The sequence below is a fragment of the Lactuca serriola genome, chromosome 8, assembly GCF_051521515.1.
Source record: "Lactuca serriola cultivar US96UC23 chromosome 8, Lser_US96UC23_V15, whole genome shotgun sequence".
In the NCBI taxonomy this organism is placed as follows: domain Eukaryota; kingdom Viridiplantae; phylum Streptophyta; class Magnoliopsida; order Asterales; family Asteraceae; genus Lactuca; species Lactuca serriola.
The window spans coordinates 173,758,930-173,775,467 of NC_136415.1; the positions used below are offsets into that span (position 1 = coordinate 173,758,930).

Sequence of the window (16,538 nt, forward strand, 5' to 3'; positions counted from 1 at the left end):
TTTACTTCAATTCAAACTTTTCCTATAACCATATTATCAATAACTAAAACACAAATGTCTTGAAAAAATAATAAGTCTAAATCGTGCTAGTACTCAAAACATAATGTTCTTAACTTCAAGATCAACAACATTACAAAAATCAAACGGATTACAAGATTTTGTAGCAACTCCATGTGATTGTGCTCCATCCTGAACCAAACAAATATAAAATAATAATAATAATTATAACTAATATTTGTAGGTTGTGCATGCTTATTGGAATCAAAGAAGCCAAAAGAAAAAAATAAGAAAATGAGAATTAGGCTTATTAAAATCATTATGTTATCCAAAACATGTAAAAATCTAACATAAAAGAAACATGTTGGTCGTTAGTTAGACTTTTAACAGATGCATAACTCACAGATCAGATCATAGTCTTCTCCATATTTTATATTACCATGCTCTTAAAAGTCTTGAAACAAATATATAATGGATCATAAAATGAAATAGGCTATGAAAACAAGATTTCATTGGCTCCTCTTTTGTTTTAACATAACTCTTTCTCTTCTATTTATTCATAGTACAATACCTAATACATCATGAAAGTATACAAGAGAAATATAGGTTATGATAGATTCACAAACAACTCAACTGTTCCATACATATTCACAAACAAATATAAGAATCAACATAGACCCTAGAACACGTATCATATCACGACTTAGAACAAAACCCACATACATAAAATTAAATCAATCTTTAAATATAATCACATGACATTTTTTTACATAAATCTAAGTGATTTAAGGACATCAAAGTGATTTAGGGATATGAGAAACAAACCTGTGAATATTTGTTCAAAAATTAAGGACAACAACAATAAGAACCGCATCGATCTTGGAAATGAGATCTCAGTCATCTTTCTATCTCTCTTGTCTATCCTCTCTGTATCTCTTTCCTCCTCATTCGTCCTTCCTTTCTCTATATAGCCTTCCTGAACAAAACAAAAAAGAAAGTGTTTTTAGATTGCTACAAAACTTTTAATTTCGAAAATGGAATGAATTAATCAATGAATAGAAAAAAATTACAATTCGGTGATTCCTTTTTCCCAAGAGAGATAAGCAATTTGTAAGTTCACATCTATTATGAAGCGGTCCGATCTAGGGTTGCATCCCCGTGGACGGGAAACCTGTATTCGTTCGATGGTGGGGCTGCATCACCGTCGAGAAGCGCGTGCGGGTCACCGTCGACACATTTGGATCTTCTACATCAGAATCACAAACATCTAAAATTATATAGAGAAAGTAACAACAATTCTTACCTTTTGTTCGCTAGCCAAAAGAAACTTAGCTAGAATTTCACCCTAAATGGGTCGTCGATATGCTCATAGCTCCTGATTTTCCGGTAATGTATGAAGTTAGGGCTGGATACTGATAAGAATTTTGAGATGCAAAGAATCCATATGTACAATTATCGATTGACTGTTGTGGCCATCAAGATCGTAACTCCGTTCACAACCGCCTCCCTTACAGCCACCTCTATAACATAATCGTGCTTCCCCTTCCCTCCACTATGTCCGTATCAAAGAAAAGAGAGAAAGAGTGGTATGAATTTCTTTTAAGAAGGGAAAATGGTGACTTTCGTTCAGGACTGCTACCGTATCGTTTAGGAAGGAGAAAATGGAATGAGTTTAGGGATGGTGATATGTAGAGAAGAGAGATAGAGAGCAATTGATTAGGGCGCTTCTGATTTTCATGTGAGCGAGGGCTTTTACCGTCTTTAAGATTTTGGGGATAAAAGCGGGGGTTTTAAAAAATTTTGACGCATCTCTCCTTTCATTTTTATGACTGAGCGCGTTTTTTTTTTCTTTCTTTAAGATGTGCCATAAAACATAACAATAGTGGCACAAAATTAATACACCACTAAAAAATTATGTCATTAAAAGTCATTTTATTTGTAGTGTTTTTTTTCTTTTTTTTTTTTTAATTTTTAATCCTCCCCTATATTTGTGCATAGAGGAAAGCTTTGAACAAATTTAACAAAAACAAAAATATTTGGGATCAAAGTTGTCAAGCAATTCAATATCGTTTATATCCACATGTCTGCATGCCTAGATCTAATCAATCACTAGTATTGTGATCCACTTAAACACAAAGGATGTTAGACAAATTAGATAGGTTATAAGTGACAAGATAGTGTGATCTATATTCTTAAATGGGCATTTAGCTGACGACTGTTGGATTAGTGTCTAAGTCCATAACTATTTTGGTATGTACTTGATCCGATGGTGCATGGTCCTTTTGGGTTGCCTTCACCAAAACAACTTGATAGGATGAATTATGGAAAGAAATGATTAAATATGATTTATTAATATATTATGGGAATAATATATTAAAGGAGAAATCATATTGTTTAATTAATATTAGTCAATAATTAATTGGTAATTAATTTTGTGACTAAAAGAGACTAATTAAACTTAAGGGACTGGAATTGTAATTATAAGATAATTTCAATTTGGGCCATGGATTGCCTTATATTATAAGGTGGACGAATTCTATGGGGGAAGCCCATATGAAATCGTCCAAGGCCTTATGGAAAGGGCTCCATGGGTTGCTTAGGGCTTAAGCATCCAAATTAGGGTTTCCGTGTTAGATAACCCTAATTGCCTCACTATATATAGAACCCTTAAGGCTCAAAAACGTGGGGAACTTCTTTTCTAGGGTTAGAACACGTTTTGGGCAGCCTCCATCCTCTCTCCTCATCTTCCTCTTGTTTATGGTGTTTGTGAACCATTAGAGGAGTGACACTTGTGACTCTAAGCCTTCCAAAGTATACAAGGAGATTTGGGATTGTTATTGCTACATAACAATCAAGGTAACATTACAAACTTATTCTTATGATTAATATGATTACTTGAATGCTAGAATTAGGGTTTATAGTCTTGGATTACTTGCATGTACAATAGAGAAATCTAGATCCAAGCATTAGGGTTTGTATGAGCACATAGGATGTCTTATGACCAAAACCCATCAGTGCTATCAGAGCCTAGACTGGTTTCAATTGTATTGATGCATTACATGTTCAAAAAAATCGATTTTTGATGTTCTGGAGGCTGGACTCGCCGAGTACATAGCTGAACTCGTCGAGTCCATGCAGACTCGACGAGTCCAAGCTTGACTCGGCGAGTCAACTCGTCAGATGGAGCATATCTCGGGATTTCTTGCTGTTTTTGCCTTGGGATAGTTACCTTATCATATTAGATCAATATAAATCCGATTTTATGATATATTTGAGTATATTCTTGATCTAATTGAAGATATTTATCAATTAATAAGATAATTGTTTCCTTATGTGATAATTGATTAATTATTTTGACTAAATTGATAAATTGTTTTGCAAGAAATCATTAAATAAATCAAATATGGACAACTATGTGATTAATTGTTAATTTAGATTATTTGTTATTTGATCCTTATGTTATGAAATGTTTCATATTTTCCCCTTTAGGTTTTATAGTTTAAATTTGAACCCAAAAGTTTTGTTGTTTTGAAATTTAAATAGTTAAAACCCTAATGTTTTGAAAAAGGTTTCAAAACTTGCCCTCAAGTTTTGGAATTTAATATTTTGGATTAATAGTTTATTTTGATGTATATTTAAATTCTAAACCCGAACGTTTTGAAATGTTTCAAAACTTGCCCTCAAGTTTTGGAATTTAAAAGTTGATTAAAAGTTTAATTAGGAATGTTAAATTCTAAAACCCTAGTATTGTTTTAAAAAGGTTCAAATCACACCCTTATGGTTTCATTAATTAATTAAGATGTATAATTAAAAGAAGTTTAATAAATCCATAAAAAGTTTAGGTTTACAATTTAATTGAATTAAAAGTATAATTGTTAAATTAGACCACCTAGTATTTTAAAAGTGTAAAATACACCCTATATATAACATTAAAAGTCTAACATTATATATATGAGTAAAAGTCAGTCTTACCGTTAGTAGGCCTCATTCACGAAGCTGGTCTATAAGGGGTGTTTAAAGAAATTGCCTATAAAATGGCGATTGAATGGGTATCCACTCTTACCCACCGCACTCATGACTAGTGGAGGGTCATTAGCCGAACGGGTAGGATAGGACGAAACCTTCCATTATAAGTATAATGAAGTATAAAAGTAACTAAATGTTTTCATAAAATTCCCAATCTTAGTTACTTAGGCAAAAGTGAATTGATGCAATTCCATGAAATTACACTTTGTGCCCTTGCGAAGACGTTAGTGGAGCGTGTGTGGTTTACCGGCACACTAAATGGTTCTAAGCAAAGGTAGCAAAGGGTGACTCAATGTTTGTCATAGTTCGGTGGAGCGTGTGTGGTTTACCGACACATCGAATAGATGACTGTAACATGTGAGGGCACCATGTAAGTTTGCATGGTTATTCACACCCGCTTTGTGATCCTCGGCATCCCAGTCACAAACAAAAGGGGCATATCGAGATTTAAACATGCCATTGAAAGTTCAATGAATCTCAAAGGATCTAGGAGTTTTCATAGATTTAAAACTTAAATTTCTTTTTCGTTTTTCATGGTGGAAATTAGTGAATCGTCATTCACTTACCTTCAAATGTTCTGCAATTTGGGTTACGGTATCCCTCTCCCGAGTTGTAGAATATTGTGTTAGGTCCTAGCCTTAGTATCTCATTTGGGTGATTTACTAAGGACTCAATCAATCAACTAACTTGAATTCGTTTTCTCCCGTTTTGTAGATGTCAAAGTTTGACAACTATGGTCTTCTCAAATCCCGTGGAACAAGCATTCCACATGAAGATGATATTCCACGATTCGATCGAGGAACAAGAGATCATGCTTCACTTCCTCTTCCTCCTCAAATTATTCTCCCTAACCCACAAGTTCAAAGGCTTGAAAAGTTCAAGATCACTCAAGCCCTTTTTGCAAGTAAACATAAAGAAGGAAAGTCGGTGTATGCACACGTCCTAGGGATGAAGTCACACATTGATAGGTTAAGAATGTTGGGATCCGTTGTCTGTGAGGAAATGGCTGTTGATTGGGTTCTTCAGTCACTTCCTAACTCATATAGTAAGTTCGTAAGAGAGTACTATATGATGAACCGCGACGTGACCCTTATAGATCTCACATATATGCTTATTGCTGTTGAATCAGCAATGGTTTGGCGCAATAGAAAAGCAAAGTTGATTGGTGAATCTGCCTTCAAGACCTTTATGGATATAGACAATGGCAACAAAAGACATGCTATGATCGAAAAGTTTGATCATAAGTGAATGGTAATGTTTGAAGTAGTTCCTTGTCATGTTCCAAAAGAGTCAATTTGCTTTTATTGCCAAGAGAAGGGGAATTGGAGACGAAGTTGCCCTATTTACCTAAGAGATCTAAGAGATGGGAGAGTCAAAACGTATGGCTCTGCTTTAGGTAAAATCCATTGACTAACTCTTTTAAGCTCTTATTCTAGATTCTTAATACATAATGTGATAAGATTACAATTGATGTTTGTAGAATCAAAGAAAAGAGAGGAAGCTTAAGGGAAGAAGTAAGCAGAATCTAACCGTGAAGAAATGGATTTCGATCGCATTACTTGAAGATTAGATTTTGAGCTACTACTTAGAGTTGGAATTAGAAATATGTATTAACATAGTTTTTCAATTAATTGCATTGTAAGGAGAAATTTTTTCCGCAATAATATAAATTTTGATTTTTATAATATTTATTTATCCTTGCAATGGCATGTATGAAAAATTGATGTTAAAATGTTTCTATAATGGATTTGGTTCTTATTATGTTATTTATGGAAAGTCAAGAGTTTACCAAATAGGGAGAGTTTCTCATCACCCAAGTTTCAATTGGACAGAAACTTGGAATCATGCAACTTGGTTGCACGATGAATGAGAAATTTCATATTTGGAAATTAGACTAATTCGTTGACAAAGTGTCAAGTGAAGGACTAGGAGATCGAGTACACAAAGTTGTGTGTTGATCAAAGTCCACCATAAGAGTAACAATTCATCATGATTTACTAAAGGCTTAGTAAATATGATTATACTTATAAGATTAAGTGTAATTCTGAATTGATTCAAAAGGTTTAAATCAATAGCAGAACGAATAAGAAGAATCAAGTAGGCAGAAAGATCAAAGTTTCTCCATTCTAAGAAGAAGGGAGAGTACCTTTTATGCTTTATGATAAGTCTTAATGATTAAGAACCATATCTCAATCAATCCTCTAAGTGAGTCTTAGTATAATTGTATGTCTAAGAAGAGGAATCAAGAATTGAAGAAATGGTTAAATCAAGAAGTCAATCATACTTCGTTCCAAGACAAGTCTTAGAGTTAAGATTGTGACAATGAGTGACAAGTATTAAGAAGGTTTATAACATTCATCAAATGTGGAAAGTTGTGATGTCTTGGATAAGAGAAAGACCAACTAGGACCAATTTATGAAATGTTTTGATAAAAACTACACTAACTCTTGAATATTTGTTTGTCAAGAAATGTTTATTGACAAGAGAATCTTATATGTCAAGGAGTCAGTGGGAGTCTTAATGGTCTTGAAAGGTTTCAAGAAGAAATCAAAATAAACCTTATCGATCATCACTAGCACACGAGTTGAGGTTTACAACCTATCGTGTTGACATTATTTTGTTTCTGTGCCAATCCAATCGAGTTAATTATGCATGTGAGTCCTATGAGTTCTCATTTTGAACGCATAAAAGGCAAAGCACCTTAATCAATGAAAGGTACATTGATAGGAAAGGGTGAGCTGCTTGACTACTTGGAAGACGTGGTGGGCAGCTGTGCTACCATAAGGCAAGAAATCAAGATTAAGAAAGTTCGGTCCATGTGAGTTTGAATTTGTCGTAAACTTTGGTTTCAACAAATTCACATGGATAGGAACACGTACACCGTTTAAAATCTAAGTGTCATAAGATTTCCTCCTTCATGAAAATGATTGTGAGGAAATGCTTTCACTAAGAAAGATTTTAAGAAGATAGTGATTGTAAAATTGCATTCTCGAATTCAATTATGGTTACGGTATCCCTTTCCATGAATTGAATTGTGAGGTTTGGCAATTAGTCTTAAATGTTTAGACACACATATGAATTATCTAAGGCAAAGGTGTATAAGTTTAAGAGGCCTTGATAAAAGATTATCAAAGCATTAAGTATTAGAAACATGGACTTAAGAAATTCAATAGGTATTGTTTTCTGAAAGTTAAGATGTTTTTGAATACATGTCGAAGCTAGTGGGAGCATAAGTGTTATGTTTTATAGTAATCATCATGATAGTGGGAACATAAAAGTTATGATTGTATGATTATTAAGGAAAGTATTGCAAGGTTAGCAATATTAATTATAGAAAACAAGAGTCATACTTTGCAAAGTTGTAAGAGTTGAAAGGTTGTTTTGCTATAATTAAGGGAGAGAATATTATGCTTCATTTCAAATCTAAAGGTTTAGGTTGAGAAATGTTGATAAATTTAGTCAAAGGTACATAGTGTGTTCTTAAAATTTCGATTATGATTACAGCATTCCTCTTCACAATTTGAATTTTGAGAACATAGCAAATAAAACATTATGCATCGTGTCCTATACGCTTCGGGTATAGGATCGATTGCGAATGCTTTAATATTTGACCATTCTAAAAATTTTCCAAATGTCTAACACATTTAGAGGGAAAAGGGACAAGAATTGGTTTTGACTAAAATAATTAAACAACTATCAAAGGAAAATCCAAAGTTCGACGATGATTGGTTGCTTGTGAGTAGTTGGAAGTATAGTATTGGAAAATATGGAAATGTTTCCATATTGGATGGACCATATCGACATTATTAAGAATAGATAGGATTCTATTAAGAATGAGTTGTCATATGGAAAATATGGAAACGTGTCCATATTGGGAATTGAATATGGAAAATCTATGTCTAGATTAGAAACTTTTATGCAAAAGGATGTTCAAAGGAATGTACTTTGAGTGAGAGACATCATATCTAAGGAATTGTATTGTAACAATCTCCGATAGAGGACTTTGTAATATCGTTGGCAATAGTCTTTGTGACATTTTGTGCTATGACATTACAAAAAGGATAATTGCATAAAATGTTAGAATCTAACATATTCTATAAGCGGCAAGAATTGATATTCTTTCACTTATGAAAAAGGATTTGGAGTTGTGAAATGAGAATGATTGGAAACGTGTTCAATTTGATCTATTTTAGAAAGTAAGAACCATAGGTAAACATTGTGTGCATGCTAGGAGCATGGGACAAGTGTAATAATTCAAGTAAGAAGTTGATTAACCGAAACGACAAATAATGAGTAATCGATATGGTGATAAATAAAAGGTGTTTTATTTATACTCAAAGGCTTGAGGCCATATGGGATTAGTATTATTCTTGTGTTTCACATTTGCATGTTTTGACTTCCTAAAAATTTAATTGGTTAAGAACAGTTAAATTATCCGAACGGGCCACAGTCGTTCATATGTTGGAAGTAGGTATGAATGAAGACTGTCGTGAATTGGTGTGTGGATTGTCTAAAGAGCATTAGACATAAAAAAATGTTTGTTGCAACGTTCATGAGTGTTTATGAATATGAATTTGAGCATTGGATTAAACCCACGCTCACTTGGATCACTCCATGAATTGTATCACGAGGGATTGGTGAGACGATAACATCTTATATTCTTGAAACCGAGATGTGTGAGTTGTATCTTTCAAATCGGTTGCACATTGATAATATGTAAACGCACTGGTAACTTGGTGTTATAAAACATATTGTTGTGTGTGATTCGGTGAGTAAGTGCAAGCGAGCATTGAATCAAAGTTTATCCGTTCCTTTTATCCAAAGTAGGATAAAAGCGATATCTTTGGGCCCCTCGATGATTTAGTGATGACAAACGTAAATGCTCGGCCAGGCTAGGGCTAATTTGATTTGTTCAATTAGTCAGTCGTCATAAATTGGGAATCGAGATATAGTACAAAGAGAATGATTTGAAATCATATCTCATATGATATCTAGAATGGAGGAATATATGATCCCTTATCTAAAGGACACGCGTATCTGATAGGATCAGAGTTGACAGCGGCTTTGAAAAGCTACGATTGCAGATCAGGATCTGAAGTCATACGAAGAATAGTTATTAGACTTATCCAAGTGGGAGAAAGTTGGATTAGTGTCTAAGTCCATAACTATTTTGGTATGTACTTGACCCGATGGTGCATGGTCCTTTTGGGTTGCCTTCACCAAAGCAACTTGATAGGATGAATTATGGAGAGAAAGGATTAAATATGATTTATTAATATATTATGGGAATAATATATTAAAGGAGAAATCATATTGTTTAATTAATATTAGTCAATAATTAATTGGTAATTATTTTTGTGACTAAAAGAGATTAATTAAACTTAAGGGACTGGAATTGTAATTATAAGATAATTGCAATTTGGGCCATGAATTGCCTTATATTATAAGGTGGACGAATTCTATGGGGGAAGCCCATATGAAATCGTCCAAGGCCTTATGGAAAGGGCTCCATGGGTTGCTTAGGGCTTAAGCATCCAAATTAGGGTTTCCTTGTTAGATAACCCTAATTGCCTCACTATATATAGAACCCTTAAGGCTCAAAAATGTGGGGAACTTCTTTTCTAGGGTTAGAACACATTTTGGGCAGCCTCCATCCTCTCTCCTCATCATCCTCTTGTTTATGGTGTTTGTGAACCATTAGAGGAGTGACACTTGTGACTCTAAGCCTTCCAAAGTCAATACAAGGAGATTTGGGATTGTTATTGCTACATAACAATCAAGGTAACATTATAAACTTATTCTTATGATTAAGATGATTACTTGAATGCTAAAATTAGGGTTTATAGTCTTGGATTACTTGCATGTACAATAGAGAAACCTAGATCCAAGCATTAGGGCTTGTATGAGCACATAGGATGTCTTATGACCAAAACCCATCAACAACGACCAAGGATATTGTTTTCCACTTAAATTAAGCAGCAAAATCTACATACAACCTATTAAATGGTTCAATTTTAAACACAAAGGATGTTGACAAATTGGACAGGTTATAAGTGACAAGACAGTGTGATCTATATTCTTAAATGGACATTTAGCTGACGACGACCAAGGATATTGTTGTCCACTTAAATTAAGCAACAAGATCTACAAAAAACCTATTAAATGGTTCAATTTTAGATGCACTAGAACGTGTTTCCCACTTCCTGATATACCCCGGTAATTAAGAACTTCCAAAGAACTCCTTATTTTAGGTGAGTAGATAATCATTCGAAAGGAAGTCAGATATAGAAGTGCATATGTTGTATCCCAGGTCGGATGTCTTCCAATCACACAGAGGGAACAACATATGACTAACATAGATAGGGGTTAGAGAGATAGTGGACTGCATATGTTGTGTCCCAAGTCGGATCTTTCGATCACACAGAGGGGACAACATATGGCTAACAGATAGAAACAATATCATAGATAAGGATATGCATAGAGACAGAGTTGCATATGTTGCATTCCAGGTCGAATATGTTCCAATCACGTAGAGGAGGCAACATATGACTGGCATATAGAAAGCAAGAAAATAATTTCGTACATACCTATTTTATCAGAACCCCCCAGTCGCCCTATCAATACCGGAATTAAGGACATGAGTCCATACATCAAGAAAATGTTGAGCCACAGTTCTAGATAATTAACTTTTAGTGTATCTCATAGGTTCACATGTTTATCTCACTGTTCAATCTACCCGTGTGTCGTATGGTCAGTCCAAATGAAACTACCTAAGTTCATATTTGTCAAGTCTTATCACAGTCCATTTGTGCCTAGTCTAGTCCATTTAAATCCTTTGTGCCTACCATCACATTGAACACAGAAGCTAGACAATTCGACATTAATGAATTACATGTATCATAAATTTCCCTTTAACACTATACTTCCTATCACTTCCTAATAATAACTAATAACGAAAAACTATAAGAAAATAAAAATTGTCTTCAAAACGAATCAGTTTAAGATAAACTCAGGAGTATCAAGAAGAAAACTCAAATCGTAAGTCACCGATTGAATTTGCATCCAGAAGGTCTAAGAACAGCACGCATAATCTCAAAACAGATCCAAAAATTCCTTACATCATTAAGCATAAACCCCATGTGTGATCCTTTCCTTTCTTCCTTTCCCGTGGAGGACACATACTCTTAAACTAAGATCCGAGTGTTGTACAGTTCAGAGATGCCCCTTATTATATGCCTGGAACAGCCACTACCAACAAACCGAAGTCTGATGATATGCCTCCATAGCTGCTCCAGCACAGAGCGGGATCAGTTGGTCTTTGGAACCCAATCCATTTTGAAACTGGTTTGACCTTTTTCATATTTGCAAGGTACTTTCTCCCATGAAATATCCTGGTTATCACAAGTAGAAGATGAAGAAATGTTAGAATCATTAGACGATTTGGTAGATTGAACCTTTGGTATCCATCTATAGTTGGGTTTAACCTATTTCTTGTTTGATCAGATGGGTGCCTCAGCACTTGATTTTGAACTTGAAGCTGATCTTCGAGATGACTTTGAATTAACCAGTTTTGGTTTCACTGGAGCATCTCTTGAGCTTTGCTTCTTGGCCGACATTCCCTTCTTGTTGTTGGGAGCCAATTTCTTGGTCTTTTGCTCGTTCCAATCACCATTGCACGATTGTGACCTTGAAGGGCTTCTTTTGGGGTATCTCCCTCTTGGCGCGTTCCGCCATCCTTGTGCGTAGTAGGGAACGTATGCGCGATTAGGACAATTTCTGGCAATGTGTCCAGGTGTTCCAAAGTGAAAACATGTATATTTCTTCATGTGGGAGTTGTTTCTTCCTACCTCTAGTTGTAACGCCTGCAGATCCGGGCTAGTCAATTTAGAGGCAATAGGGGTCGAAAACGACTTTTCGACAAAAAGATTATTTAGAATAAATAATCTTAACCAAGTTGTAGAATATGTCACAGGGTTTCCGTACATATAAAGAACGCCGAAATCCGAGTTATAACGAAGAAGTTATGACCCGTCGAAGTTTCGCGTCGGAACCGGCACGGCGCCGAGAAGCGCAAATAGTAAATTTATGATAGAGCGAGATTTAGATTTAGCGCCCTAAACGAAAGTCGTAGAATATGTTAAACTAAGAACTTCGATAAAAAGAACGCCCAAATCTGACTTCGTATGAAGAAGTTACGATTTTTCGAAGTTTCGGATTAGTAGTGTACAGTCCGAAATTCGAATATTAGATCGAGCGATTTTTAGCCGACACAACCTAAACGAGAATTGAAGATCTCATTATTAGTAGTGTAACAATAAAAAGACAGACGAAAATGGACATCGGATGAAGAAGTTGTGAGATTTTAACGGACCAATCCTGTCCCGACCTGTTAAAAATATAACTTTAAAAATAAAGTCAAAATTAGCCGACGGAGTCTAAACGAAAGTTGTAGAGTACGTCTCCACCTACGCGTGGATATAAATAACGTCAAAAACGGAGTTCGTATTAACGAGTTACAAATTATAATAGCATATTTACGTATTAAAATAAAGTATAAATCATATATACGTACACATATATATACATATGTATATATCATTAGAAAGGTATCGACGATGCGGTCATTATAAGACTAATGTTGAGTTCTTTCGACATTAGTTTAGTGCAAATATCATTAAATCTATTTAAAATAGTATTATAAAGGGGTGTTTAGTTGTTTATATAACTATAAGGTCATTAAGTAATTATGGAGGGTAGTTTTTGTAAATTCAATTACTATAAATAAGAGGCTTGGGCTCTCATATTTCTTGCACCATTCTCTTGATTCAAGAGTCTTTCTCTCCTTATCCCCCGAGCATTTCGGTCCCTCGTGATTCGACTTCTCTTTCTGTAGTTTTAGTATAGTAAGGTGAGCGCTGAAGCGCTGCACGAATCTTTCTTAGAAAGATTCAGCGACGAAGTTCTGCCCCTACAGAGCCCGACTCCTAGCTAAAATCCCCTTCTAAGTAAGTTATGCTTATCCTATTTTAAATATAGTTTATATTTAAAATTAGTATTGTTATTATAAATTTATAATAAATATTTGAGCTATTATTATGAATTATATAAGTGTCGTTATAATATCTTTTTAACTACTCGCGGTACGGGGAATCTGGTTTAAAGGGCCGCATAGGGTTGTTGGATTTCAGAAGTGCTATATGCCAAAATGGTCCTGCCCTCCGGTGTTTTATGTCTGGCCCCTGTCTGTACATAGTGGTTGGAAAGTATTGTTTAAACGCTTATATAATAATAATAATAAGACTAATAATTAGTCACGGTAAATCTTATACTAAAATCTAGTGGTAATAATACTAGGTTTCGTCGAAGGAAATTATTTTAAAGTAAACGAAGCGCTGTCCGAGTACCGAGTCACCACCTTCTCAAGTGAGTGCATGGTCCCTTTCATCTTACACATAGATATGAAGTATTTTAATATAAATTACGTGTTATGTGTGCATATTGTCTTAATACTTGCTGTCTATGCTGGTGAAAGATTTTTATACATGTTTTAAATGATTTAAACTGTATAAAGTATTTTATATCTACAAAATATGATGCGTAAAACATGGGTAGATGAATGATGAGGGATAAAAGCTGAAATAGAGGAACATAAGTAGTACGGACCTAGTGCCCTATAGGTAATACATTGGCAGCAGTGGACCAAGTACCCTATAGATGAGCACTGGCAGCTGCGCCACAACCCGTAGATGTTTTAGATCTACGATAAACGTCCTAGCAGCTGCGCTCTAAGGACAGTATCAACAGCTGTGCCTAATAGGGAGCCTTATGACCATGACAGTGGCATTAAAAGGTCAATACCGGCAGAAGCGCCTCATAGGAAATGTCCCAATTCTGGCAGCTGTGCCTAAGTGACAAGATTAGCAGCTGCGCTTGACCAAAGTGTCATTGGCAACAATGGACTTCATGTTGTTTCCTTAGGATGATCCTTAGGAATGAATGAATGAGAAATAGCTGATTCTTAGGGTAGATCCTTAAGAATAAAGAAGATAATGGGGATGGGTAATTGGGTTGATTATTTGATTGTTTAAACATAATAATTATATTATTGTGGGTTGAAAACCCTATGTACTCACCAGGTTTCCCAACCTGACCCACTCAGTTTATTTATATCACAGGTGTTGATATGAAGTGACACTACACTGAGAGATTTAAAGAGATGTAGATCACTAGTGTAAATAATTGTAAGTTCTGTTTATGCTTATGTTTCTGTATTAACGATGACATCCCAAACGTTTTAAAATGAAATAAATACGTTTCTTCGAAAATGTTTTAATAACGTATTTACCATGTTTTTCTGGGAACAAATTCCGCAACATTTTTATAAAATGAAGTACTCTGATTTTTATAAAGCATAAACAACATCGGTCTTTTCTGGCCGTGAAAATGGGGATGTCACAGTTGGTATCAGAGCATTAGTTTAAGCGAACTAGGAATATGGATTTATTTCTAGACTTAAACTTAGAATGCTAAGTGATGATTGTGAGGTGTGAGCACTAGCTTATTTTAGGAATTGTGCCTAAAATGCTTTTATGTGCTAAATGCTTGTGCCTGATATGCTGTTATTTGTTCGGATCTATGGTTTGTTGCCGACCGGATCTGGAAACCTTATGTGTTTAGGATTCTAAGCGTTTAACTACGATATTAGAACTAGCATATAAACGTTTCGGAGTGATAAGAATGATTTAAACGTCAATCCTAAGTAAAGGTCTAGATTCACCTTATTCGGCATATAGATCAAGATGGCAAGAACCCGTAGCGGAAACGTGAATGCAAATGGGAACCGAGATCAACCCCCAGCGATTGAGCAAATACCGGTTGTGGTAGCCGCTGCTGAGCCAATAACGATGGCAGGAGTGCAAGCGATGATCCAAGCAATGTTGGATCGTCAAATGGAGGAAACCAGACGTTTGCTCCAGCAAAATCGTGAGGAAGCGACTATTCAGATCGAACAGCCCAAGTTGAACGAAGGGCAGACTGAGGAAGGAAACTACAGTGGGACTGTTGGTCAAGTCAACCCACCAATAGTTCGACAAAACAACCAAGATGACGAAGTCGAGAGGAATGGATGCAAGTACAAGGATTTTCTGACTTGCAAGCCATCGACTTTCACTGGAAATGAGGATCCGATCGGGGTCATGGATTGGATCTCGGAGATGGAATTAGCTTTCATGACGTGCGGTTGCAAGGGAAAACAACAGACCACGTTTGCAGTGCGTCAGTTTCGAGGAGGCGCTGTACGATGGTGGAATACCTTGGGAAAGACGCTGAGCCCCAATGAGCCCCTGCAACTGACATGGGCAGAATTTTTGGTGCATTTCAAACGTAGGTACTGCTCAGCCCAAAATCTGCTCGAGCTAGAAAACCAATTCCTTACCTTAAAGAAAGGAAGCATGTCTATTGATGAATACACCAACAACTTCACAGAGAAGATGGAGTTCGCCTTACGTCTTGTTCCAGATGAGCTGACAAAAATTGACAAGTACGCAAAAGGACTTCCATGGGAATATGCAGTGCCAGTGCGTCAGGCACCTACTTTGGAGGCAGCTATCTGGGCTGCCAAGTCGGTTGAGGAGATGATCAAGGGAAGAGCCGCCAACAAGACCGAGGTTGGCGAAAAGAGGAAGTTTGAGGGGTCTGCAAAGCCCGATGAGAGAAGAAAATCAAGTACCAGGAAGTTTAGAGGAGGAGGGAGTGAAGAAAGATGGTGCGAGAAGTGCAAAAAGAAACACTCTGGAAAATGCAGTGAGGAAGTAACTTGTTTCAAGTGTGGGAAGCATGGGCATTATGCCAACGAGTGTAAATTCAATAAAAGGGTGTGTTACGAATGTAATGAGGAAGGACACTTCAAGCAAGATTGCCCAAAGAGAGAGGGGGCTACAAAGCCAAATGTGCCGCCAAAGCCAAAGGCGAGAGCATTTCAAATGATCCTTGACGAAGCAGATAACAATGCGAGGATTCAGGAGTGACAACTTGACATCCAAAGATCGAGTTATGAGGTAGCCATAGAATCGTATGATGTAGCCTGTTAGAGGCATATTCTAGGGTGAACTTGAACACCTATGTAATAGTTTCAAGGAATAATAAAAACCTTCGTTTTGATATCTGATGTGTTAAGCTGTTATATGATTTTCTTGTGTGGTGACTTGGAAAACTGTGGGACAATACCTGAGACGAGTATGAGTAGGTGTGAATGGTAGTAGAGGCCTATACTACCGAAAGCACAGGACTCACACTTGGATCAGGGAAAGTCACAAGGTTACCAAGAAGCTAGTAATTGGTTTCGTGTGTGTTGTTACCATCGTTTCGGTAATGACTAAGAAGATTGTTGATATTCCGACCCTAGTGGTCGTATCGAATCGAGTCCGACTACGATGAGTATGTTGTGTGGTTCAGAGAACCAAGTTTGATGTAGCGTCCGACTTAAACCAAACGGTTGAAATCAAAGCGATCAATAG

At 36.0% G+C, this 16,538-nt stretch overlaps 1 long non-coding RNA gene across 1 annotated transcript; it reads right to left on the reverse strand.

Moving 5' to 3' along the window:
* Window positions 1-1,762, reverse strand: LOC145069884 (uncharacterized). Its single transcript, XR_013689709.1, has 4 exons — window positions 1,301-1,762; window positions 1,068-1,190; window positions 823-973; window positions 1-189 (listed from the first exon to the last, which is right to left on the reverse strand). It is a non-coding gene; the product is annotated as an uncharacterized LOC145069884 (long non-coding RNA).
* Window positions 1,763-16,538: the final 14,776 nt, after the last annotated feature.